Here is a 25,088-nt window from a genome sequence, read left to right as displayed (position 1 = left end):
AGTTGCTGTGTCAATTTAGTACAGCAGAGCAGGAAATAAGCATATTTGACCTCCTTGTTAATTTCTTCTCACAGGCACCTTTCTTTAAGAAGCTGGCTCGGCCAGGTGTGGTGGCTCACGCCTGTAATCCCAGCACTTTGGGAGGCCGAGGTGGGTGGATCACGAGGTCAAGAGATTGAGACCATCCTGGTCAACAAGGTGAAACCCCGTCTCTACTAAAAAAAATACAAAAATTAGCTGGGCATGGTGGCGTGCGCTTGTAGTCCCAGCTACTCGGGAGGCTGAGGCAGGAGAATTGCCTGAACCTAGGAGACGGAGGTTGCGGCGAGCCGAGATCGCGCCATTGAACTCCAGCCTGGGTAACAAGAGCGAAACTCCGTCTCAAAAAAAAAAAAAAAAAAAAAAAAAAAGCGGGCTCACATCCAAAACACTGTGTTTCAATAAGCTCTATACAGTGCAACAGTGAAGTGACTTCTTTCTTAGCAGCTGTGTTGGAAATGCCTGTGTGTCCCTCCAGACCTGCTCTCTAGCCTCACCACTCTGCTTGGGCTGTGGAGGCTGACAGTGGGAACAGCATCAAGGGGCTCCCTGCTCTTTGGCTGCATTAGGATCAGAAGTCCTAATGCACGCGAAGTCAGGGTATTAACTGCCCTGGCCCCATCACTACCAGGCCACTCTGGATTGGCTGCATCCCTTTTCCAAAGGTCATCCTCCTTCCAGTGACTTTCTTTGGGTAAAGGGTCAGATCTAAGTAAAGAGTCCTTGTACTTGTCCTCCCATGTATATTTCTCAATTATCTCTTGTTGGTGCCTGACTCGATTTGGCTGTGTTCCCACTCACATCTCACCTTGAATTGTAGCTCTCATAATTCCCATATGTCATGGGAGGGACCCAGTGAAAGGTAATTGAATCATGGGGATGGGTCTTTCCTGTGCTAGTGACTAAGTCTCAGGAGATCTGATGTTTTATACACAAGCTCTGTCTTGCCTGCTACCACGTAAGACATGACTTTGCTCCTCATTTGCCTTCCACCATGATTGTGAGGCCTCCCCCAGCCATGTGGAATGGTGAGTCAATTAAACCTCTTTCCTTTATAAATTACCCAGTCTTGGGTATGTCTTTGTTAGCAGCATGAGAACAGACTAACATAGTGCCTTTAACCCTGCTCATACCCTGAGATCCTGATACACCATCATTGACTTCTCCAGTATCACTGGATTCTTTGGTGTAATAGGGATGCAGGGTGGTCAGAATCCTTGGTACCATTGAATAAAGCTACCCAGAGGTTGAGGCGCGCTAGGTCAGGAGTCAGGAAACCCAGGTTCTATTCCTAGCTAGGCCTAGCTGTGTGACCTCAGGCAGGTAAAAATCCTGCCAGGCATTCACTCTGATGAAAGGACTTTATAGCCTAAGAGGGTAGTGATGTTTTCAAATGGAAAGGGTAGAATTGTCTGCTCCAGCATTTTGTGAAGGTGCCTTAAGGGCCACTTTGGGATTGAGAAGGACTCAGCCAGGCCAAGCCAGAGAAAGCCTTCTTTAATCATTTTTTCTATAGTGAGGCTCCGCACATGATTTAGTTGACATAAAGAAGAATTCCTTGCCACCACGAAACACTTGAAAGCAACTGGACTGAATGAAGTTATGAAGTCCTTTGTGGTTTTCAGAGCTGAGATTTCCTCTGTGCTCGTTCACTGGGTGGAGAACCTGGTAAGGATACAATCCCCACTGCATTCCACAAGTACAGCAGCTAGTAGCCGAATCGCTTGTGGAGCCACTTAATTGCTTCAATGATAAAGAGTTAGTCAATGTGACCTTGCCCAACAAAAGGAGGTTTGTCCAGGGACAGAAGACCGTGGGGTCATATTGTTTGTACACAGTCCCAGGACAGCATTAACCTGAGTCATTTTCCATGAACTACTCACATGTATCAGTGGCAGTGTGTCTCACTTGAAAGTCAGTGTGGCTCTTGTGTTGCCCATGAAACTGGAGACCTGATACTCTTTCATTGGCAGCCACTGGAAGATGCTGAGAATAGCAACGTGAGTGGTATTGTGGACTTCACCCAAGCATTTGACCCCATTAACTTAGTTGGTATGTGGGAAGTTCTGCAAAAATGTTTGCTTCCTAGAGACACTTACTAACATCACTTCTCACTCCACAAATCCTTTCCTGATAATTGTCCTGCCAGAAGTTTTGGCCCCTCCTAATGAACTCAACATTCAGCACTTATCTTCTGCTGCCCTTTAAAGTTAGATTCCTGTTGGTGTGTACACCCAAGCTTTATCTCTTCTGCTAAACTGTGGTCTCCACTGGAGAAAGAAATGTGTTGTACACAGATCTATACTCTCTACAAGCGCCTTATAGACAGATGAAATCCAGAAAATATTTATTGATTTGTTAGCTGACAGGGTTGACCTGTGAGGGAACTATAAGATACATTTTTGTGGTGGTGGTGTTATAATTACACTGAAGTCTTAGCCTGTTCAGTCTGCTATAACAAAATCCTATAGATTGGGTGGCTTAAACAACAAGAAAAAATTCTTTTTCACAGTTCTGGAGGCTGGGAAATCCAAGATCAAGATGCTGGCTAATTTGATTGCTATGGGAGCTTTCTTCCTGGTGTGCAGATGGCTGCCTTCTGGCTCTGTCCTCACTTGGTAGACAGACTGAGGGGGGTGGGGGGGGGGGGAGAGAGAGAGAGAGAGAGAGAGAGAGAGAGAGAGAAAGAGAGAGAAATATCTCTCTTCCTCGTCTTATAAATTCTTCAGTCCTATTGGATTAGGGCTACACCCTTATGACTTCATTTAACCTTAATTATTTCCTAAAAGCACTGTCTCCAACTACAGTCACATTGAGGATTAGGACTTCAGCATATAAATTGGTGAACACAATTTAGTCAATAGGATTCTGTCCCTGGCCCCCCAATATTCATGTCCTTCTCACATGCAATATGCATTTATTCCACCTCAACAGCCCTAAAAGTCTTATTCCAGTGTCAATTCTAAAGTCTGAAGTCCAAAGTCCCATCTGTATATAATCTACATCAGGTAAGGGTGACACCTGAGGTATGACTCATCCTGAGGCAAAATTCCTTCCCAGCTGTGAACCTGTGAAATCAGACAAATTATGTGCTCCCAAAATGTAATGTTGGGACAGGTATAGGACAGACACTCCAAAAAGGAGAAATAGGAAAGGAGAGAGGGTTATGGGTCCCAAGCAAGTCCAAAACCTAGCAAGGCAAATTTCATTAGACTTTAAGTTCTGAGAATAGTCCTTTTTAGTTTGGTGTCCCACCTTCTTAGCCTGCTGGGGTGGCAGTTCTGTCCCCGTGACTCTGCCAAGTCGGGTTTTCAATTGATTAAGTTTCAGCCACATTAGGGAGGGCAATCTATTTTTCTCAGTCCACTGATTCAAATGTTAAACTCACAGATATACTCAGGATAATGTTTCATCAACTATCTGGGCCTCCCACGACCCAGTCAAGTTGACATGAATTAACCATCACAAGGGGCTTTAGGAATCATCTGATCCAGACACCTCACCACAGCATGAATCCCTGTGGCTACTTCATTAAAAATCCTGAGGAGATTCTTGCCACTCTTAACTATTATCCTTGTTTTAGCAGAGTTCTATTAAATTGCCTTCAAAGGTTAAGTTTAGATTAAAATTAGAAAGAGTGTAAAATCACACCATAAGCATTTTGAGAACAAAGACTGCTGCTGACTTCTCAAGTTCCTCCCTTGTGCACTGTGGTGCCCTCCCAGCTAACAGTGTGAGCAAAGGAGAGCAGATCTTTCCAGGTCAAGACAAATGGGGTTCCTGCCAGACTCTGACCTCTGGCAGGCTCCATGCAGCTGCAGCCACTGGCAGAGGGGGAATGACCTGGGGAGAAAGTTAAAGGCCAGTCTCAGTCTATGAGGCCTGGGTTCTGACTACAGAAGGTCAGTACTGAGGGTCCGAGGCTCTCACTCTCCCAGGCAACAGTGTGACTTTCCTGCCTGCATGGTTAGAACTTCTCTGCAGCCTGGAAGTGTTCACGTGTGGGACTCAGTCTGCCTTCTAGGCTGCATTTGACATTCATTTGAATCTTGTTTCACTCTTGTCAAAATGTTGGGAGGAGGAAGAGGCACACAACAGGATTGACTCTGGCATTGAGTACTCTCCCCACCCCCGCTGATGCTTTCCAGGTGGTGTTTTAGGAGAACATTGTCCCCTTTCCTGATTGTCATCACTAAGACCTGAGACACCCTTTTCCAGCTTCTCCTGCCATTAGCTTCAGCATCCTGTGGAAGGTGTACAGCTCCGTAAATATCTGAATTCCTGATATTACCTCTGTAAAGAAGGTAATATCATTTTGGCTAGGAAAAGTCAGGACTGCTTTGAAATCATGGCAAAAACATTAAGAAAAGTCCCCAAATTGAAAAGTAGATCAATGGAAGTAGTTTTCTAGATTCACCAGTTTTCTGTGCCTGATATGATTGTTTGACCTATATCTCCAGTGCTACCTTTACAACATTGCACTCATGACGTTAAAAAGCATGTAAGTCAAGTAATGCGAATTTGAATGGTCAAATGAGAAAGGCTTACCTTGCTCTTTATGGAAATCTCTGCAGTGGTTCTGTTTTGTATAATGGGGATATTAAAATTTACCAGAAATTAGCTGGGGCAAGGTAGGCATCCCATTAAAGATACCAAAACTCTCCAATGGAGAGAGTTTCAGAGAAAGTCATACCTGCCCTTTAGAATGGGAAGCAATAGTGAAAATACGACCCATGAGCTAGCGATTTTAGGAACTTCACCGCAAAACATTGATGGTTGAACTCCTGGGTGTTTCTGAGTGTCTATGATGGAATTCATTTCACATCCATGCACTCTCTTCATGAGGGTCTCTAATCATATATGCATCTTTGTTCTTGAAAGGGAAGTGTATAGTAGGAGCTTGGAAGTAAATCCCTATGCACAAGACCCTGCTTCTCTTTTGAACCAGGAAACCTTGGGCAAGACATGGAGTCTTTCCCTGAAACTCTTCTCCTCGTCTGGAAAGTTGTGTCATGTAAACAGAGTTGTTAGGACAATTAACTTACATATTTATTCAAATATTCTTTCTAGGCTGCTGTGTGTTTTACGAATGAAAGGTATTAAGATCAAACAAAACAAGGCAGGCTTTGGCACTCCTCTGAACATCTCACTCTCTATTTCACTGTAGGCAGCACCAGTGCCCTGCTATTACTTTTTAAAGTGGTTTCCATTCATGTTTAAGTCACTAGTTTCCATTCCAGCAATAGGTCAGCGAGTTAGAGGCAGCTAAAAATATAACTGCCTGAAGGAAACAAAGAATCCTCCATCTCGATTTTTACTCTTTTTCTTTTTGTTTTAGAAAACCACTTCAGTTGGCCAACAAGTGCCCAGTGAAACAAAATGTGATAGAAGGATGGTGGGTTTCACATCTCACTCTCTTCAACTGTAAATGTGTAGAGTCACACAGCCTCTCTGAGCCTGTCTGCAGGTGTTTCCTCATAGCAAAAGTTTAAATAATAACATTCACACTGCAGTATGGGTGAATTCTTCTGAAAACTCCTGTTACATAGTAATGGTATTCATCCTACCTTAGAAAATATACTGATGCCAAGTCCAAGATCAGAAATGTGCTCTTAAGTTTAGGAAGACATATAAACAAAGTTGGTGAGCATCCAGAAAAGTCAAAATAAAACTTGAGTTTGCAATACAACGATAACCCTGGAGTATTTAAGACTGCCAGCTCCCTTAAATGGCACACAGATTGTTGTTTGATTGGTGTGATGTCAGAAAAACCTGGATTCAAGACTGGATTCTGCTCCTACCAGCTCTATGATCTTGGAAAAGGGACTGGATCTCTGAAACTCAGGTTCCTTTCATGTGAAATAGACCTGTATCAACTCTCTCCTCAAGCTGTCCATTTGAGGATGAGATGAAGCACCTGGCTACTGTTACGGGTGGAGGAATGTTAGCTCAACCCACCTGCAACAGCCAGACCCTAAAGTGACCCCCGGATCCCCTTGCTTTCTGGCATTCATGCCCTGTATATAATCCCTTCAAGTGTGAGGGGATCTATGGCTTATTTCTAGCCAACAGAATATAGTAAAGCTAAGATTTTCTGCAGATGTAATCAAGGCCTTAAATCAGTTGCTTTTGAATTAAGCAAAAGAGAGGCTATCCTGGGTGGCCTGAATGGGTGAAGGATCCTAGAAAAGAGATTCTTGCTAGCCCTAAAAAAGCAAGCTACTATGACGTGAATTTCCTGTGAAGAGGGCCAGCTGGTACTGTACCGTAGGTGGCCTCTAGGGGCTGAGAGCCTCAGTCCTACAACTGCAAGAAACTGAATTCTACCAACACCCACCAGAGCTTGGAAGAAGACTCAGAGCTACAGAGAAGGACGCAGTCCTAGCTGACACCTTGATTGTAGCCTGTGAGATATGGAGCAGAAGACCCAGCTAAGCCATTGTCAGACTCCTGACCCATAGAAACTGTGAGATAAAAAAGATGCTTGTTTTGTTACACAGTAATAGCAAACTAATATACCACAACCTCAGGAAATCATTTCCTAGAGACGGGCTTGTGTTGGAGGGAGATGGGGTTTGCACATGTCCCATCTACAGAACTGATGAATGTAGGGATGAGGGAAGGAAAAGAAGACTTCCTCAGACACATCTTGGAGTGGCTATGTGTGAACAGAGGGTTGCTATAGTGGAAAAAGAGGTTAATGAGACAATGTGAGGAGCTCAACACTGATAATTGACAGCCTTGTCAAACAAACACAGATATTGGTTGAAACTGTGTGAATCCATAACAAGATTTTCTTTTAATTTATTTTTTATTTTTATGTTATAGATTTGTTTATACCATCTACTTTCTAAAAGGCTTCAGGGGCACTCAAAATCAAAACAAGCTATGATCATAGCAAAAATAATTAACAAGAGGAAAGATGGGCATGAGAATAAGTTTGATAAAGGGGAGTGATGGAAGGGAAAGTTGTATCAAGAGCTCCAGAGGCTGTGAGGCAGGCCCCTTTCCCACTCTTAGGCCATTCAAACCTACCATCTTCAACGGTATCTGGTGCTCACACCTATAAGGTCCACCTTTAACTCTGACTCTGCCTTGGGGTCCGTGTCCTCCATTTCTGCACACCCAGTGGGGTACACTGTGAAAACCCACACGTAGGAGATACTTAGCAGATGTCTAGTGAAATGAATTGTTGACCCAGTTCATTTCTAACAGGCAGCCTTTCCAGAGAATGACAGCGAATGTGTGCTCGCTGTGTTTGAAGGCTGTGTGATGTTAATTGAAGTGCCTGCAAGTCAAAATGAGAATGACAGTTTATTAAAAAAAAAAAAAAAGTAATAGGGGACGTGAAAGTGAAAACAAATCCTTCATGGAGAGATTCTTTATTGAAGAGAATTTCAGAAAGACCACAGAATTCAGTCCTGCCCCACTGCTAGTTCCATTCCCTGGGTAAACCTACATAGCATGTATTTATGCCTAACAGATACATATGCATGAAGGGCCTGTATGTGAATGCAGAAATGCCTGTGTATTTACACGTCAGTATATCTGCTATAAGTCTGTATCAGAGTTTCTCAACCCTTTCATTATCACCTCCCTCAAGGAACCTTTGTAAACATGTTTTCCCTAATCACCCCTTATAAAGACTTCATATCACAAGATACACTGTTTATCTATTTAAGGGCTATATGTATATATTTGTGCCTTATACATAAAAGAGTATAATTTCTACCCCAGATGAACCAATTTTATTCCCTTTGGGGTGATGTTACCCCCCTGCTTTGACAATTCATGGTCTACATGTACATCTGTGCATGTGTGCATATGTGTGCATCTGTGTGTGTTCACACACACACACACACACACACAAGCTAACTGGGCAGAGGTCTGAAAAGCATTTTGAGATCTTCGAGGAGAGGTTTCCCATCAATAACCAAGAGAACAGTTCTGGTCCAGGGATTCTTGTAGGAAACAGATGCTAGCAATTAGAAACCCGGAAAACTCTAGCTGATCCTGAAGCTCACTGGGCATGACCTGGTTTCCAAATCTTCAGAGATGGGGGAGATTTTATAAGGCCATATGAGCAGAAAACATCTGATTGTCCATAAAAGGAAAATTTCTGAGATTTGAATGTCTACATTGCCATTGCAAACCGTGAAGTTCTCACATCCATTTTAAAGTAACAGAGCCAAATACATTTTGGACAAAAGAGAACTATTAGCATATTAAATATTTGTAAGTATGATCACTATGGTAGGCAAGACTTTATTCAACAATCAATCAAGCTCTGAAAATCTCATTTGCACCTCAAAAAACTTAGCTTTATACAACGATTTGTAGGGAATGTGGAAGTAAAGATCAATGCATCTGCCTTCAAATATCTTCAATTCAATTTTGTTATAACATAAACCAGATAAGATCTGAGGATCTCAAATCTGTGTGTAACTCAACCACAGGACATGGGAGAGAAAACCCCTCTCTTGATCCTCTGAGTAACTGTAGCACTACAAAAGCACGGCTTCATTCAATCACATTTCTAACCCAGACAAATTTCACATAACAGAGGTACTGACCACTTTCACCTTTCCTTTTTAAATAAAACTGTAAACTAAAAAGAAGGTGAAAACATGGGCCACTAGAGTGGGAACAGATTTGCTAACAATTGCTATTGGTTAATGAACACTTACTATGCACCCAGTACTATGTGTTGGGCCCAAATACATGAATTCTTTCTATAGCAAGCCCTGCAGAAATCATTCAGCCTGTGTTAAAATACATCTGTTCATGGGAAGCTCACCACCTTTCTCAAGATATCCCATTGCTTTGTTGGAGAAGTCTCATTTAAAGAAAGTTCTTTGATGTGTCAAGCTAAAATTGGCTTCTCCACTTAAAAGCTTAAAATCAGCCCTCAGTTTTTTTTTCTTGACATAAATAAGTCAAATCCTTTCTCCACGTGGTTGACTAAAGGCAGGGCTCATGGTCAGCAGATATCCCCACCCAGACCACATCTTCAGTGAAGGCTGACCAGATGGGAATTCAACAGGCTGAGGATAAGGATAACAGTTAACCATCTTACATGTTGTTACTCAGGTAGTAAATGACATGAGTATTAAATTGGGCATTTATTTGCCCATCAGTAATAGACTGGGTAAGGAAAATGTGTACATATATACCATGGAATACGATGCAGCCATAAAAATGAATGAGATCACGTCTTTTGCAGGGACATGAATGAAGCTAGAAGTCATCATCCTCAGCAAACTAACACGTTAACAGAAAACCAAACACTGCATGTTCTCACTCATAAGTGGGAGTTGAACAATGAGAACACATGGACACAGTGAGGGAACAATGCACAACAGGGCCTGTTCAGGGGTGAGAGGTTGGGAGAGGAAACTTAAGAATGGGTCAATAGGTGCACCAAACCACCATGGCTCATGTATACCTATGTAACAAACCTGCACATTCTGCACATGTATTCCAGGACTTAAAGTAAAAAAAAAAAAAAAAAAAAAAAAAAAAATTGAGCATTTGTTACCCAACACCATGTCTCATGAGTGGTGAAAGAAGCAGATAAATCTGGGCAAGTAAAGGAAGTCAACTGTGTACAGTGCACATGGACCCACGGAGAGTGCCCAATCCCTGTATTCTTAACCTCCCTCCAACCACTGCTGAAACTTCCTTGACACTTCCCATTCTTGACACTTGGTCACAATTATATCTGCTCTTGGCCCTCGCCCATTCACTCTCTCGCTCAGAAAATAATTATAGGGAACTAATACATGTATAAATAACAGCCCTTTTCCTTTTAAAATTTTCATATAAACTTGGGACACGTATAGTGAACAGGTACTGTTAGTATATTCTCAATATTCAAGAATATTATAGTATTCAGGAAAAGAAATGATAAGAAAGAAATTAAAGAAAGAAATTTTTAAAAAAATCATCAAGGTCAGCAGGGAATACTGTTCCTTCACCCCCAGATCCCAGATATCAGGCAGACCACATTGGCCCCTTTGGCCACTCCTGAAAAGAGGCGATAGGTTAGAAACATGTATAAGCTGTGTGACCTTGAAAAAGCCACTTAACAGTTAGTGCCTCAGTTTCCTCATCTATACAATCCTAATAATAGTATTTAATACATAGAATTGTGTGGATTAAATGATAAATTCACATAAAGCTGTTAGAACACACATAGTTTAGTAAATGTTAGCTGTTATTACTATTACTCTTTTTCCTTGAAGGAGGCTTTCAGAAATTTGTATAACTTGATTTCACTCAGTGCAAAACCTTCACTTTGGTGACAGAAGAGGGGATGGAGAGGGAGGAGAAAGAACTCACAGTGTGATCTGCTTTATCCAGGCCTCCAGAGGCTTGCCCAGTAACTCAGATGATTCTGTGTTCGTACAAACCCTACCTACAATATTGGATTGATGTTTCTGTTTTCTCTACTAAAAGCATCCCAAATAATTTACTAAATTTGTAAAATAAATGTTTGGTGCTAAATATCCTAATGAGACATTTAGAAGCACTCAAATTAGGTATTATATTTAATATCATAGGATCTATAAGAGTCAAAGAAAATTCCATTTACAATTTTTTCTAAAGAAATAATGATCTGAGACTGGATAAAGAAAATATGGTACATAAACACCACGGAATACTATGCAGCCATAAAAAGGAAAGAGATCATGTCCTTTGCAGGGACATGGAAGATCAAAACCATTATCCTCAGCAAACTAACACAGAAACAGAAAACCAAACACTGTATGTTCTCACTTATAAGTGGGACCTGAACACTGAGAAAACGTGGACACAGGGAGGGGAACAACACACACTGGGGCCTGCTGGGTGAGGTGAGGGGAGGAAGAGCATTAGGAAAAGTAGCTAATGCATACTGGGCTTAATATCTAGGTGATGGGTTGATAGGTGCAGCAAACCACCATGGCCCATGTTTACCTATGTAACAAACCTGCATATCCTTCACATGTACCCCAGAACTAATAAAAAAGAAAGAAAGAAATAATGATCTGGGCTCTTCGTTGCAAACCACAGAACTAACTCTAGCTAAACTAAGCAAAAGAGAAATGGGGTTAGAAAGCCAGTTCTTGCCTTCTGCCTTGAAGATGCTGGGCCTAACAAGTATGTTCAAATGGCACTGGGTAGCAGTGAAGTGGGACAAAGGCCTACTATATATGTCAATAACGAAATCAGTGAAAAATGCCCCCAACATACAGTGGGCAAAAGTGCCTTTTCTTATTACTCGTTGGCGTAAGAAGGAACCAATTTCCTGCCAGATCATGGCATTTGAGACTATGGAAAAAGGCCTCGAACATGAGGAAATTAGACGTGCACCCACACACACACACACACATACACACAAGCACACAATGGAAGTGGCTAATGTGAAAGTTAACTGAAGTAAGTTAACCAAAGCCAGAGACTATAAGTGGATTCCATGAGTTTACAAAATCTGAATTAAGGCCAGGACCTAGCAGGCCCAGGAATGTGGTTCCATCTGTTTCATGGCTGAAAAATTCCCCAGAGAGGCCAAGTGTCTTGATCAAGGGTGTAGGGGAGTCAAGAGCAAAAACAGCCCTGAGTGTTTACCACTACGAGTGCCTGACCTCATAAGACAATATTCTCCTTTCTCAGGTAATCTGTCCTTGGGAGTGGTTGTCTGAGGCCTCACGGAATGTCTTTCCTGTTTGAGTGGCTTGCCTATCTCACCTGGTGGGCAAAATTGGTTTGGAAATGAGCTAATCATTATATTTTTCACACAGTGACATCCTGGGAAGACCTGTTGCCAGCTTCCCATAGGCAGGCGGCTATGTCCCAGCACACATATATCAGGGCACTGCTCAGAGGAGCAGCGTGTGTCAGCAGCACATGGCTTGGCAGGAGCCAGGCTAAGTAGTAAATATCAAGGGAATCATTTATCAGAATAGCATCCCAAGTGCAGGGGAAGTGAGAGTAGGTGTGGTGGTAGAATCAGGGCTTGAGTTCTGTCCACATGCACGTTTCTCACATGAGGACTTGAGTCTACAACCACAGAAACCTTTCTATGGACCTGCAACAAAGTCATAAGCCTCAGCTCCTGTGACTATTTCCACACATGCAGAATAGGAATATGAATAACCCAGATTCACACCAGAAAGTCCCCCAAGTAATTCAGTATGTTTCATCTTACCACTCAACCCTGAGGTTGCTAGACCTCAGTGCTTCATGGAATGGGCAGTGACAGGTGAATATGGCCACTCCCACCGAAGGCAGCTCCTCCAACCTCATCACCATTTACAGCAAAGGCCAAGGCCACAGCTCCAGACATCATGCCACATTCAGTTCAATTCCTTCTTAGTGGGGTACCTAGATCAGCAGTCAGCCCACACCTTTTTTTTTTAGATGAGATGTGACCAGAACACAGGTATGTCCATTTGTTTACATATTATCTACAGCTGATTTTACACTACAATGGCATAGTTGGGCAGCTGCAACAGAGACTGCATAGCCTTTAACGCCTAAAACATTCACGCTGTGACCCTTTCCAGAGAACATTTGCTGACTTCAGCCTAGGCTATGGGAGCTCCAAGGCCCTTCACCACATATATTGTAAACTCCCTGAGAGCAGAGTCCTTTTGGAACCTCCCATGGGACCTCACACAGTGAGGTACACAGGAGAATCAAAGAATCAAGTTTTAGAGCTGAAAGGGACCTCGGGTATCATTTTATCCAATCCCTTTATTTTACAGATGAAGAAACCCAAACTTTCCGTGAAAAATAACAGAATGGCAGAAAGCAGAACCAAAAATCATTTCCTGAACTCTACTGTATTGCTCTATTACTTGACAATTGGTGAATATAAAATAAATGCAAAGATGGTTGTGTGCCAAATACCATGTGGATGTGGGTATTTCAGTTTTGAACCTCAAATCTCAGGAGAAAAGTATATGTAGACATATTGTATATACACATAAAATTTATATGTATATCCTATATATTATGTGTGTGTACAGTTGACCCTCAAAAAACTCAAGATTGAACTGCACAGATCCGCTTATACATGGATAAGTATAAGTGAATCTTTCACCTCTGTCACCCCCGAGAGAATAAAACTAACCCCTCCTCTTCCTCCTCCTCTTCCTTCTCTTCCTCCTCCTCTTCCACAGCCTACTCAATATGAAGATGAGGAGGATGAAGACTTATGATGACCCACTTCCACTTAATGAATAGTAAATATATTTTCTCTTCCTTATGGTTTTCTTAATAAAATTTTCTTTTATCTCCTTACTGTATTGTAAGAATACCATATATAATACATATAACCTACAAAATGAGTGTTGACTGTTCATGTTATCAGTAAGGCTTCCCATCAGTAGTAGGCTATTAGTAGTTAAGATTTTGGAAAGTCAAAAGTTATACATGGATTTTCAACTGCATGGGAGGTTGCTGTCCCTAACTCCCACATTGTTTGGAGGTTAACTGTATATACATACACACACACACTGTGTATGCCTATGTAATAATAAGATGATGGTGCGCATGCTCCTTTGAAAGAGACAGCCAGCATGAGGGGAAGATCTGTCTTATTTGTGACTTCAGGGTCACCATTTTCAGTTGTTACTGTCCTGTTCATCTGAACCTAGCTGATGGAAATCAGCACCATTCCCTGGGAGCACAGCCATCACATGGATGGTTTTTGTCTTCCACTCCGGGTGTATTGGTCCATTCTCATGCTGCTATGAAGAAATACCTAAGACTGAGTAATTGATAAAGAAAAAAAGTTTAATTGACTCATGGTTCCACGTGGCTGGGGAGGCCTCAGGAAACTTAAAATTGTGGCAGAAGACACCTCTTCAGAGGGCAGCAGGAGACAGAGTGAGTGCCAGCAGGGGAAATGCCAGACACTTATAAAACCATCATATCTTGTGAGACTCACTCACTATCATGAGAACGGCATGGGGGAAACCACCCCCAAGATTCTATTACCTCCCACCGGGTCTCTCTCAGCACGTGGGGATTATTACAATTTAGGGTGAGATTTGGGTGGGGTCACAGAGCCAAACTCTATCACAGGGCCTCTTTTTCCAGCGCTCCACTGACCACCCCCACGTCACAAACCCCTTGTCAGCTAGGTGCATCTGATGACCACTCCTTTCCCCCCTTTACTGAAGTCTGGGTATTCCTTCACTTCACAGTATTCACCCACCAGACATTCCCTTTGAGAGGCATTTTTCTCCACTCTGGAATGAAAGGTGCCTCGCCCTATTTAGAGCAATTCTTGGCACACAGATGGAAAATGCTTTCTGAGGAGTGTTAGACCTAGATAAGCTTCTTATTATCCTTTAGGGTGACCTAAACTGGGAGAGAAACCAGAAGAGACAGTCCATGGTTTTTCTCCAGCAGTGTCCTTACTCTCCTGGGGGAGGTGGGAACCAAGAGAAGGTCCTGGGGTCTTGACAGGGTGGAGAATCTGATGTCCTCCTATCACCTGGTCTGGAATCTGCCCTGGCAATAGGTCTATGGGGGAGAGAGAGGAAGAGGTGGGTGGTTTTCTCACCCTTCTCTGCCTGAGCTTAGCTGGGCCTCTCCTGTCATGTCGCACCCTTGAATTGAACCTCAACTCCTTCCCTGCCTGTGCTGCAAAACTCTGCTCAGTGCCTTCCTGATACCAGGTCCCTTGGCTTGGAGCTTCCCTAGCCTCATTCTTGCCCTCAGGTCACAGTTCTTCCAAAGGCCCCGTGGCTGCCACTCTCCCAGACCCCCAGGCTGTAAGTTCTGCCAGGGCTCAACTATGTCTACCTTGTGCTCCTTATTCCGCCACCAGACCCAGGGCCTGGCACCTGGCAGGCTTCAGTAAACAGCTGCCACATGGAAAAGTGCATTTTAGGCACCTTGACTTTGTTTTTGTTATCTTTAATTATGAACATACATGAAAGGGTTTTGGAGTTAGTCAGATCTGACTTTGAACTCCAACTCTGCCACTTTCCATGGGACACTGAGCAAAACACCTAACCTTTCAGAAGTCAGATTTTGTATATAAAACAGTCACAATATATCTAAAGCAGCCAGGATACTAGATTAAACAGTGCCAGCACTATGTCTGGTGCATAGGAGGGAGACACTCTATAAATTATATTTCTTATATTGCCTTCCCTGATCCTGCTACCCTTGACCATGGCAAGTGTCTCAGAATGACTCAGAAAGCCCTAGCAGTGAGGCTGGACCCCCAAGGAGTAAAATTCACTCAGCAGCAGTTTTATTCTCACCCCTGCCTTCAGGATTCTCTGTGATATTATAACAGCCTAACCCGTCTGGGCCTTGAGAAGGAATGAAGCTGCTAGAATTCTGCGAGGACTCAATGGAATCCACTGAATTCCATGGACAATTTTGTAAAATTCTTTAGATTTATGGTTATATCTCACCTTTATAGTGCCTGGTGAATAGTCTGTGATTTTTTTTTTTTTAATTGTGGGACTCTGCCATACATATCTGTAAATGAGTCTAGGTCTTAGTAATGGAAGAAGAGCTGATGGGAATAGACAAAAGATTTCTCTCAAGTCAATGGCTTCACCCTTGCAAAGATGATTTTCAAAGCTTACTCTAAAATCCTGACTGAGGCACTTGGGCCAATGCCACCTCTTGGGTAAACTGGCCAGGGAATGAAATCTGCCGTTGGTGGCCACCCCCAAATTGCACAACAGGTACAGTTTATTTTTCTGGTGGCATGCGATACTCCTGGTCTCTCTTATCCCTTTCCTTCTGGTCCTCTTCCTTCTGCCTACTGACCTGATAAAGTAATCCCAGCTAATGTGTCAGCTGGGGTTACTGCATCTGTAGGTAGCCCATTACGAGTAGCATATTTATATTTTAAAAAGGACCTCTAAGACATTCCTTAAGCCAAAGGGGTTGATCAAAGAATGGGAGTTTATGTCACTATGGAAGAGAAGTAGGAAGGAGACTTGAGAATAGGTGGGTGGTTAGACAGCTCTAACTCACCCTATCTGGTAATTTTCCTGCTTGCTTGTTCAAGTGTTGGGATCTGACCTTGACCTTGGACTATTCATTGCCACCTATGGAGAATTAAGGAATGGCAAAACCTGGGTCATCTTATTCTTGCTTGCCATTGGTAAAATGCCTTCTGATTTAGCACAGCAATTTCTCCCCATTAAGCTATAAGCAGCTGGGTAAAATGAGGCAGGAGAGAGAGCACAGATTCTGATGCCAGGGGACGAAGTTCGAAGCCAGGCTCTACAATGTCCTAGCTCTGTCCATCCCCCTTATCTCTTTCCCAACATTTTCCTCTTCATGAACTTTATACTTTGAGGATGGGAATGAGTAGCTTTGCAAAAACAAAAACAGCAATAACAAAACAATAAACAAGTCTGCAACTGTTTTTACAATTCTACAGGCCATGGAGCAGATCCTAAGGCCAGATGACTGGGTTGCTATATACCTTGGGGTGACCTGAGAGCAGTGGAAGACCACTTGCCTACCAAATCTCTCCTACATTTGAGTGTCATAGGGCTTTAAATTTCCACTGTTAGACTCACTCCTGCGGGTTTTGGATACTCCCAAGGGCCCTGGTTAGGTTAAGGGCAGTGTTCCCTTAACTAGACTGGGCACAAGAATCACCTGCAGCACTTGTTACATTATGGATATCTGGGAACTCCTTCCCTGAAGACTCTGATTTACATACTTGGGCTGGAGTTTGGAAAATGCCCCAGGTGGTTCTTATGCTTGTGCAAGGCTGGGAAACCCTATTCTGGTGGAGAGTGTTCAGGTTTGGAGTACCGATCTCCAGGTTTCTAAGTTTGTACAGAGGAACCCAGCATGCAGCTGCTGACAAGTCACCTAGTATATGAAAGGATTAACTATCTTCCTTCCTCAAAGGATAAGATATTCAGAAATGCTTTAAAAACTGTATAGACACACAAGGAACCATTTTAGCAGAACATGGGAAATCACGCTGGGAAAAGGAATGCAGGAGTAGCTTCAATATCAGGTGGAAGCAGTTGAAGTTGATCTAGCAGATGGGGAATAGATGTGATAAAGAGGAAGATTCTTTAGGAAGATTAAGTGGACAGCATTAAGCATGATTGACAGGAGGTGAGAGAGGCTGCAGGTGGGATGCTAGTGTGTAGTAGGAAACAAGAATACATTAACTTAGTTTCTATCATAGAGATTGGCTCCAAGCCTGCTTCCTCTTTCTCTTGGGAACAGTTAGATGACATTTCCCAGCTTCCCTTGCACAGAGGAACAGTCACAGGATTGGACTCTGGACTATGGAAAGTGGGTGGAAGTTATTCGACCATGCAAACCTGCCATGCTGTCCTCCAACTTCAATCTTCCCTGTGCTGGCCGAATGTAGAGAGTCCAGCAGAGGAGTTGGCAGTCTTGCGGAACTACAGGGTGGAGGGAGTCCAAGTGGGGAAGGCCACTCACCAAACACTGCACTGAGCTGTTGTGTGAACAAGTTGGTAGGTTGTTGTTTCAGCGGTTGGCCTATACTGACCAAGTGCCTGACATCTGAATAGTGAAGACTGTAGTTTGCAAAAGGGGTCTGTGTTTCTTGTCTTATTTGATCCTCATAATAATAATCCTACCACACAGATCAGATCCCTGTTATATTTACAAAGTACCTGAATGAGGAAAGGCCACGTAACTTTCTCCACACAGCTCGCCTCTCCCAGAGCCTGTGGGGAAGTCCTGCCCAGAACCCTCAATTCCACAAGAAAAACCTGAGGCATTTGTGACAAAGGCCACGGACAAGTGCAGTGGATCACGCCTGTAATCCCAGCACTGTGGGAGGCTGTGGTGGGCAGATCACAAGGTCAGGTGATCAAGACCATTCTGGCTAACACAATGAAACCCCATCTCTACTAAAATACAAAAAATTAGCTAGGCATGGTGGCACTCACCTGTAGTCTCAGCTACTCAGGAAGCTGAGGCAGGAGAATCACTTGAACCCCAGAGGCGGAAGTTGTAGTGAGCCAAATTGCACCACTGCACTCCAGCCTGGCAACAGAGTGAGATTAGGAAGGAAGGAAGGAGAGAGATGTCATTTGACAGGGAGGAATGAAGCATATGAGGAGTTAGCCAAGGTGATCAAGCAATAAGAGTTAGTGCTGAAAATGCTGAGTGTATGATAAAATATATTGTTTGCTAAGAATGATGGCAAGGAAAACCTGGCTGGCCCCCGCAAGTGGAAAACTGCTTGGGACATTCTAAGGTAGCAAAACAGTATAGGTATATCATACACTGGTTAAAACAATTCTTTAAGCACGGGATATGTGATCCTACCCCCATGGCTCCCTCATGGAGAATACTCTCAGGTTTGTCCTTGATCAGTGGTAAGCAGGCACCAGGTGCCTACCTAGTTTATCTTGGTTCTATGAGAAAACACAGAACACCTGTTTGTTAATAAGCAACTGTTCAGAGAGAATAAATACGTGGGTCAGAATCTGCCCTCAGCCTGGAAGGCTCTCAGCTTGGAAGGCTGTTGGCCCCCAGATAGTCCCGCTTTGCTGTTCTCTCTGGGTGTCTGCTTCTTAATGCCTTCAGCACCGCCTGGGTGGGGGTCCCCGTGGCCCAGCTGATCTCGGTAAGTTAGGAAATAAATGCAATGTCCTAGGCAAAGGAAGTTATGTGAACAATGGCTCAGAAGCAAGACAAGTCAGGATGTGTCCCAGAAAACTCAGAGCTCTGCTTGGCTGTGGTGAAGAGGGTGTGAAGGAATGTTGGGAAGGCAGATAAGAATATAAGTTAGGACTCTGTTCTAATCGGTTTGAGCTGCTATGACAAAATACCATGAACTAAGTAGCTTATAAACAACAAATTTATTTCCTACAGTTTTGGAGGCTGGGAAGTCTATCAGTGCACCAGCAGATTCGGTGTCTGGTGAGGGCCACTACTTGGTTCATAGCTGGCACCTCCTCACTGGGTCCTCACTTGGTGGAGGAGAACTCTGTTCTCTTCAGCCCCTTGTGAGGACACTAATCCCATTTTCGAGGGCTCTGCCCTCTGATCCATTCACCTCCCAAAGCCCCCACCTGCTAATGTCATCGTCTTAGAAATAAAATTTTAACATAGAAATTCTGGGGACACACAAACATTCAGACAGTAACAGATGGGATCATGAAGCATTCCTGATGGCAAGCTGGGATATCTGAACTTTTATTTATAAAGTGGACTTTTTAAATTGTTAACTTGTTTCAAGTGGGGACTGGTACATTTGCTGTGCCCCTACCTGCCTGTAGAGCAATTGTAGTTTAAAAGAGGAGAGTGCTTAATTATCTGAACATGGTGCACCTGACCCTGCATCTGAGGAGGGGTGTTTCGGCGTAGGAGGCCTTTGCAGCATGTCTTGGGCTACCCACAGGCTGTGGTGTGTAGAAGTTTAGTGTCGGTTACCCCACATCCTATATCAACCTCTATGGACCTTAGGGTGATGGTTTATTTTCTACTTTTGTTTACCATTATTCATTCTATGGTATGGGGGAAAGAAACAAGTGTACTATGAGAAATAACACCAAAGGTGAAGGAGGGAAGGATATGCAGGGGGTAGAGTCCAACAGGGAACCCATTATCTAGAAGAGAGAGGACGTAAACACCATGTCCCAGTTACTCCCTTAAACATCCAATTTGGGAGGTTGTCATGGCAACAGAAGAGGTTTCTTGATCCAGCCCAGAGCTTCTGTCCTGTGAATGACTACTTCAGCTTCCTAAAGCTGCCAGTGTGCATGGGCCCTGTCAACACCAAGGGTGTAGGGGAGGGGCCGTCTCACCTGCCTTTTGTGCATTTGCACATTTGCTCTCTGTGGCATTTTATAGTCACAGCCTAAAATCTAGAGACCAGCAGTGTCTTTGGAACTTGCCCCTGAAACAAAAGCATTTTCATCTACTAATTATCTTTTATCCCCTAACTTCCTACATTCTTTATTTTACTATCTCCATGCATTGCCATTTAAAATTATGTGTCACTCCTATCTAATAAAAAACATACAAGGAAGAAAAGAAAATTACAAAAGAAAGGCCAGAAGCATTCTTTCCTCCCTTTTCTGATTTATTTGAGGTCAATCTGGAGTGAGTCATGCGAACCAGCATATTGTCTCAGCCTCCTCCATCTTGTGAAATGCTTGTTTCAAGTGAGGACTGGACCATATTTTGTCCTTTTGATGTCTCACTGAGTAGTTCAGCCCTATCTACCCATGGTTTGCACCAGCGGTTCTTAGTCTTTAATGAGCCTCAGAGTCACCAGTGGGTAGCTTTTTAAGCTTACCAGTGCCTGGGCCTCACCCCACCCTCCTAAATCTGAATCTCTGTAGATAGGGTCTGGGCAGATACAAGTGAAAAAGGCAAGTGTGGTGACTCTTTCATGCCCTAAGGTTGAGAACCACCAGCCTACCCATGGTTTACCTCCAATGCTATGACAAAGGGGATTGAAAGACTCTTCCCACACCAGCAGAACTAGAGAGTACTTCTAGAAGTTAACAACTCCATTTCTTTCTACAGGGAAGAATTCATTTCAGTTTAGACAGTAGCCTATCTTATTTATCCTTAAAGAGTTTCACATCTCAGAACAAAGATACTTCTTGAAAGAAAAGACAAGTTTCCAAAGCAGGTTGTCTTGTAGCGAAGTAAAAGAGAAATGTCCCTGACTGTTGGAATTGACCCCTCAGAACATAAGCCATGTTAGATCTAAGACACCCTGGGTAAAGAAAGCCCTTTAGAGACCTGCATCTTAGGAAACTCATGCTTAACCACTTTGCTTCTTTACTATCTCTAGTTCCTCCAGTGTTGACAACAGATACAACAGAGTATGTCTTCTGGGTAATAGTTTTTAAATAGTTATCAGAGAGTGAGAGCCTACTATGTTTTCTCCATAATCCTGATAATACGTGTGCATATTTTCAATGAGAGCACCTATGGCTATGCATAGCTGGAAGGTTGTTGAGGAGGGGGTAGGAAAATCTGCAAAGAGAACCAGGGATCCTCTCGAAAACAAAGAGGATTCTATATCCTGGCCCGGCTAGCAAGATCCTTGGGGAAGCAGTTAGGTAGGAGCTTTCTTGGATGAGGGAGCAACTGACAGGAGTAATCAATTTCCCTTGAGTTTGAAGACTCCAGTGATGGGTCAGGGATCTGCAGTCACCCCGCGATCAGGCCAACCATATTACTCCAGACATGGGCTCTAGTGGGCTCCACCATGTGGAGCAGCAGTCCAGTTGGAGGCAGTCAGATCCAGTGGTGGTTGCATGGCGCTTCAGCTGCCATTGGTCTGCAGCAGTGAGACACGCTGCTTGTGTTCTCAGGGGTCAGCTCCAACAATCAACATTTCTCTTCCAGTTACCTGAATGACATTCTGTTTTGGAAACTTCTATTTTCTTTCACGAAGTATCTTGGTTCTGAGATGTGAAATTCAGCACATAGGACTGAGACTCTGACTTCTTGTACACATCAAGGGAGGGAGGCCCAAGGGCTTTACTTTCACTTATTGTGCTACATGGAGCCTACAGAGAAAGTCTTACTAATAGCCCAGATCCACACTCAGCTCAAAATGCTCACACCAACTCCATGAAAGATGTGCTGCCACTATTAGCATTGCACTGGTTTAAAAAAAAATCTGTGATCCACAGAGGTCAAGCAGCCCGTCCTGGCCAACACACTGGCGAACCACAGCATGAGACCAAAATCTCACTCTTCCACCACATCTCTTGCCACCACTAACATGGGCCCAGCAGCTGACAACTCAAAGCGAACCAAGAATGAGAAGTTTTTGACCTAACTGACTGTCTAAATTGACAGACTCTTTGTCTTGCATGGAGGGGACCAATAAACACCCAAAAAAACAACACAAGTCATCAGGAAGGCAGGAGCTGATTCCACTGGCAGTGGATGTCAGCTTCTGCAGACCCAGTCCTCACACCCACCACCCTGCCATGGCACTTCAGATCTGCATCATATAACCCTTGACGCTAGCACTCCGGGGATGTGTTGCCAGGAGAAGCAGCACTCACTGCCACAGCAGGGCAGGTGAATTTGTGTATTGCGTTATTGACTACAGATCAAAACCAGGAGATAATGGGAAAGAAAAACACAGTAGCTTAATATGATGAAGGGAACTTTAAAAATCTAGTGAGCTCATGCTTAGGCAAGCTGCCCAAGGTGACCAGGCAATCATAGCAGCTCAGGGCCATAGAGGTGACACCACAAGATCTGATCCTATCTGTTCTGGAAGTCAGATGACCATACCACAGGTCACCACAACTTGTACTGCACCCTGCACCATCCAGAACCTTTTGGGCCACTCAATAAATGAAATGACTAGTCGTTTCTGTCAGACAATTAGCAGGACTCTGTTTTACTTCCCCTACGCTGAATTGATGATTATTTGACTAGATCAACCCTATACACGGATTGTTCTGGAGTCCCGTGGATAGGGCTTAATAGTTCGTCAGCATCAGTTAACTGGGCACCGATTGGACATAAGCTTTCTATCAACAGCACTCCTGACCGTGATGCCCTGAGGCTGTTAGAAGTTCTGGACATTTAATCGGTGTTAGCAAGGCCACCTATGTCAGTTGTGTCAGAAGCTGCCTGCTAGTGGACCTGCCTCTGATTATGACTTAGTGGCTGTCCACCAAGGCTGCACACTGGAGTCACTGGGAGTGGATATGAAAATACTGTTTCAGGGTCTCCCCCACAGAGACACTGATGTAATTGTCTTGGGGAGAAAACTGCCATCAGACGTTTTAAAATCTCTCTTAATGGTTTGAATAGGTAGTGAAGGCTTAGAACCACTGGTTTCTGTTGAAACCTCAGTTCCTGGTTCAAAAGACATTTATGGTGAGTTTTTATCATAGTCACTTGGTTAGCTTCCTATTTCTGGGGTCCAGGGGTGAGACTGGGAGTGGAGAAAGCAATGCAAATGGGTGGAATGCCTTGATCTAACCTACACAGCACATCCTGTGTTTGTCTTTTCAAATTGCTTTCTGTTTTACTTTTACTTCCTTGCTCTATTTCTTTCAATAAACCACACTCACTGCCATTATCTCTAGCCTGTTGTCCTCCCCTTATGATCAAAGTCCAAGCTACATATGATCTCATTTACTCTCAAAATACCTCTGCAAGTGAGGAAGGAGCCAGGCCTTTGTTCCCCAAGGCAAATCAGGGACGTGCAGATCCAGAAAGGTTCTATCTGCCGTGGGACTCATAACACTATTCAAGTCAATGTGTTTACAGCAATTTTCAACTTACAAAGTGTTTTCACCTATATGCTCCCATGGAATCCTCACAGCAAATCTATGATGACAGCATTTTCATAACCAGAGTGACCACACATTCTGATTTGCTCCCAAACTATCCCAGCTTATACCTGTGGTTCCAGCCTAATTATTAGTAACATCTCCTTTCGCTCTCAGAAGTGTCTAGGTTTGAACAATAAATTATATGGCCTCCTTATTTATAACCATGCTCTTGTTTTAAGAGGGGGCCAGTGAGGCTCCTGAAAGTTAAATAATTTGTTCAGGGCCATTTAGCTAATTAGAGGTAGAGGCAAGACTTGAACTCAGGTACTGTGTCTCCAAATCACTGCCCCATCCACAGGTATTATGGGACATTCGAATCAGAGTTGATGTGATCTAACCTTTCTTATTAATAGAAACTAAAAATGTGGGGAAATAATCTCTTAAAAGTCACCGTTAGAATGTTCCCTGAAAGTCTTAGAGTACTTAACAGAAATGGGTTAGTCTCCTTGGAAGCATTCTATGAACACATTAGAATGGATTAATAACTTATAAATATTGTCATCATGATGGCACTTGAAAGCCTAACTTTGCAAAATAAGGTACCAGGCCTGACACATAGGTGTTTGGAAAAGAGCAAGAAATTCAGAGTCTAAACTTCTAGATTTGAGGACTGGATCTGAATCCTATCCGCTGTCTACCTTTGGGCATTTCACATACCCTCTGTGAGCACATGTATTGTTCAACCATAAAACAGGAGAAATCATCATTCTTAGTTCCCTAGGCTGTTACAAGAAGAGCTAACTGCAGCTCATCAAGTGCTCTGACAGGGAGTCTCACGAGGTCCCTGTGACTTTAGTTTGTTTTCTTTATCTTTCACACGAGTGAATCAAGCCTTATAAAGTTGTGAGGATCAAATGAGATAAGGTATTTGAACATGCTTATTATGTCCTAATATGCTGCAATCTCTTCTTATCATTGTCATTATCAGCAGTAGTAGTAACAGATAATGACTATCAATTGACATGGGAGACAATTACATGTCCTTGTGAAACTCACTGTGTGACTGTGATTTAGAGTGGTACCCCCAGTGGAAACAAGAGATTGGGAGGTCCTTCTAAGGGGTGTTGAAAATAACCAAGTCATGACTATAACTGGGTGGGACCCACCCTGCTTGGAAGTCTTCATAGAAACCAAACAGTCCTGCCCTGCAGAAAGCACTGCAGTTACCTAACACCAACAACAAGAAGGCCTTTGGGGGATCCTGTACCTTAGAGAAACTCCAAACTTTGGAAAAGTGTGGTTCTGTCAACAAGGACATTGCTTCCCTCAAATGACACAGTTCAAGTAAGGCCTGGGCAGCATCTTTATTTCACAATATTTCTAGCCTTTACTTGTCCCATTTACTTGTAAATGAGAACTGCTAACCTGAAGCTCAAAAAATGGGGTTGAGGGAGGGGTCAAAACAACTTCCATACCTGATGTTTTGATCTCCCCATCAATCTGGTTTTTGAGCTAGCCATGAAGGCCTGCCTGGCTCTCATGGATTCATTTCCTTTAGGGAAAAAAACAAATGACAACACAGTCATTTTAGAATTCTTTAGGGAACACTGTGAATTGTGCAGTAAGATTTATATATAAATGGAGAGACTCTTCAACACTGCCAACAGGAAAATTCCAAGGGTGTAGGTAGAATCGTCTCCACACCTAAGAGTGGGGCAAAGGGCTGCTTTGGCTCTAAAGAACCAATTTGTGTTTCAAATATCTTTCAGGAACTTGACACCTTGAAACTGCCTACTCTCAGGG

The 25,088-nt window shown here is 43.3% G+C and overlaps 1 protein-coding gene across 4 annotated transcripts in view; it reads right to left on the bottom strand.

The window, feature by feature from the left end:
* CLIC5 (chloride intracellular channel 5) overlaps positions 1-25,088 on the bottom strand; it is a 181,290-nt gene that overhangs the window by 86,075 nt on the left and 70,127 nt on the right. Inside the window, exon 1 of one of the 4 annotated variants that reach the window (XM_064361000.1) lies at positions 17,958-18,054. The exons of the other annotated variants lie outside the window; for them this stretch is intronic. The gene's annotated coding sequence lies outside the window, so the exon portion shown is untranslated. Of the gene's footprint in view, positions 1-17,957; positions 18,055-25,088 lie in introns of those variants that run through there. 4 annotated transcript variants of the gene reach the window in all.

The sequence above is a fragment of the Aotus nancymaae genome, unplaced genomic scaffold, assembly GCF_030222135.1.
Source record: "Aotus nancymaae isolate 86718 unplaced genomic scaffold, 86718_ANA_hifiasm-v0.15.2.pri h1tg000040l, whole genome shotgun sequence".
Taxonomy (NCBI): domain Eukaryota; kingdom Metazoa; phylum Chordata; class Mammalia; order Primates; family Aotidae; genus Aotus; species Aotus nancymaae.
The sequence above is the reverse complement of the archived record's forward strand: the minus strand, read 5'-3'. Positions and strand labels throughout refer to the sequence as shown.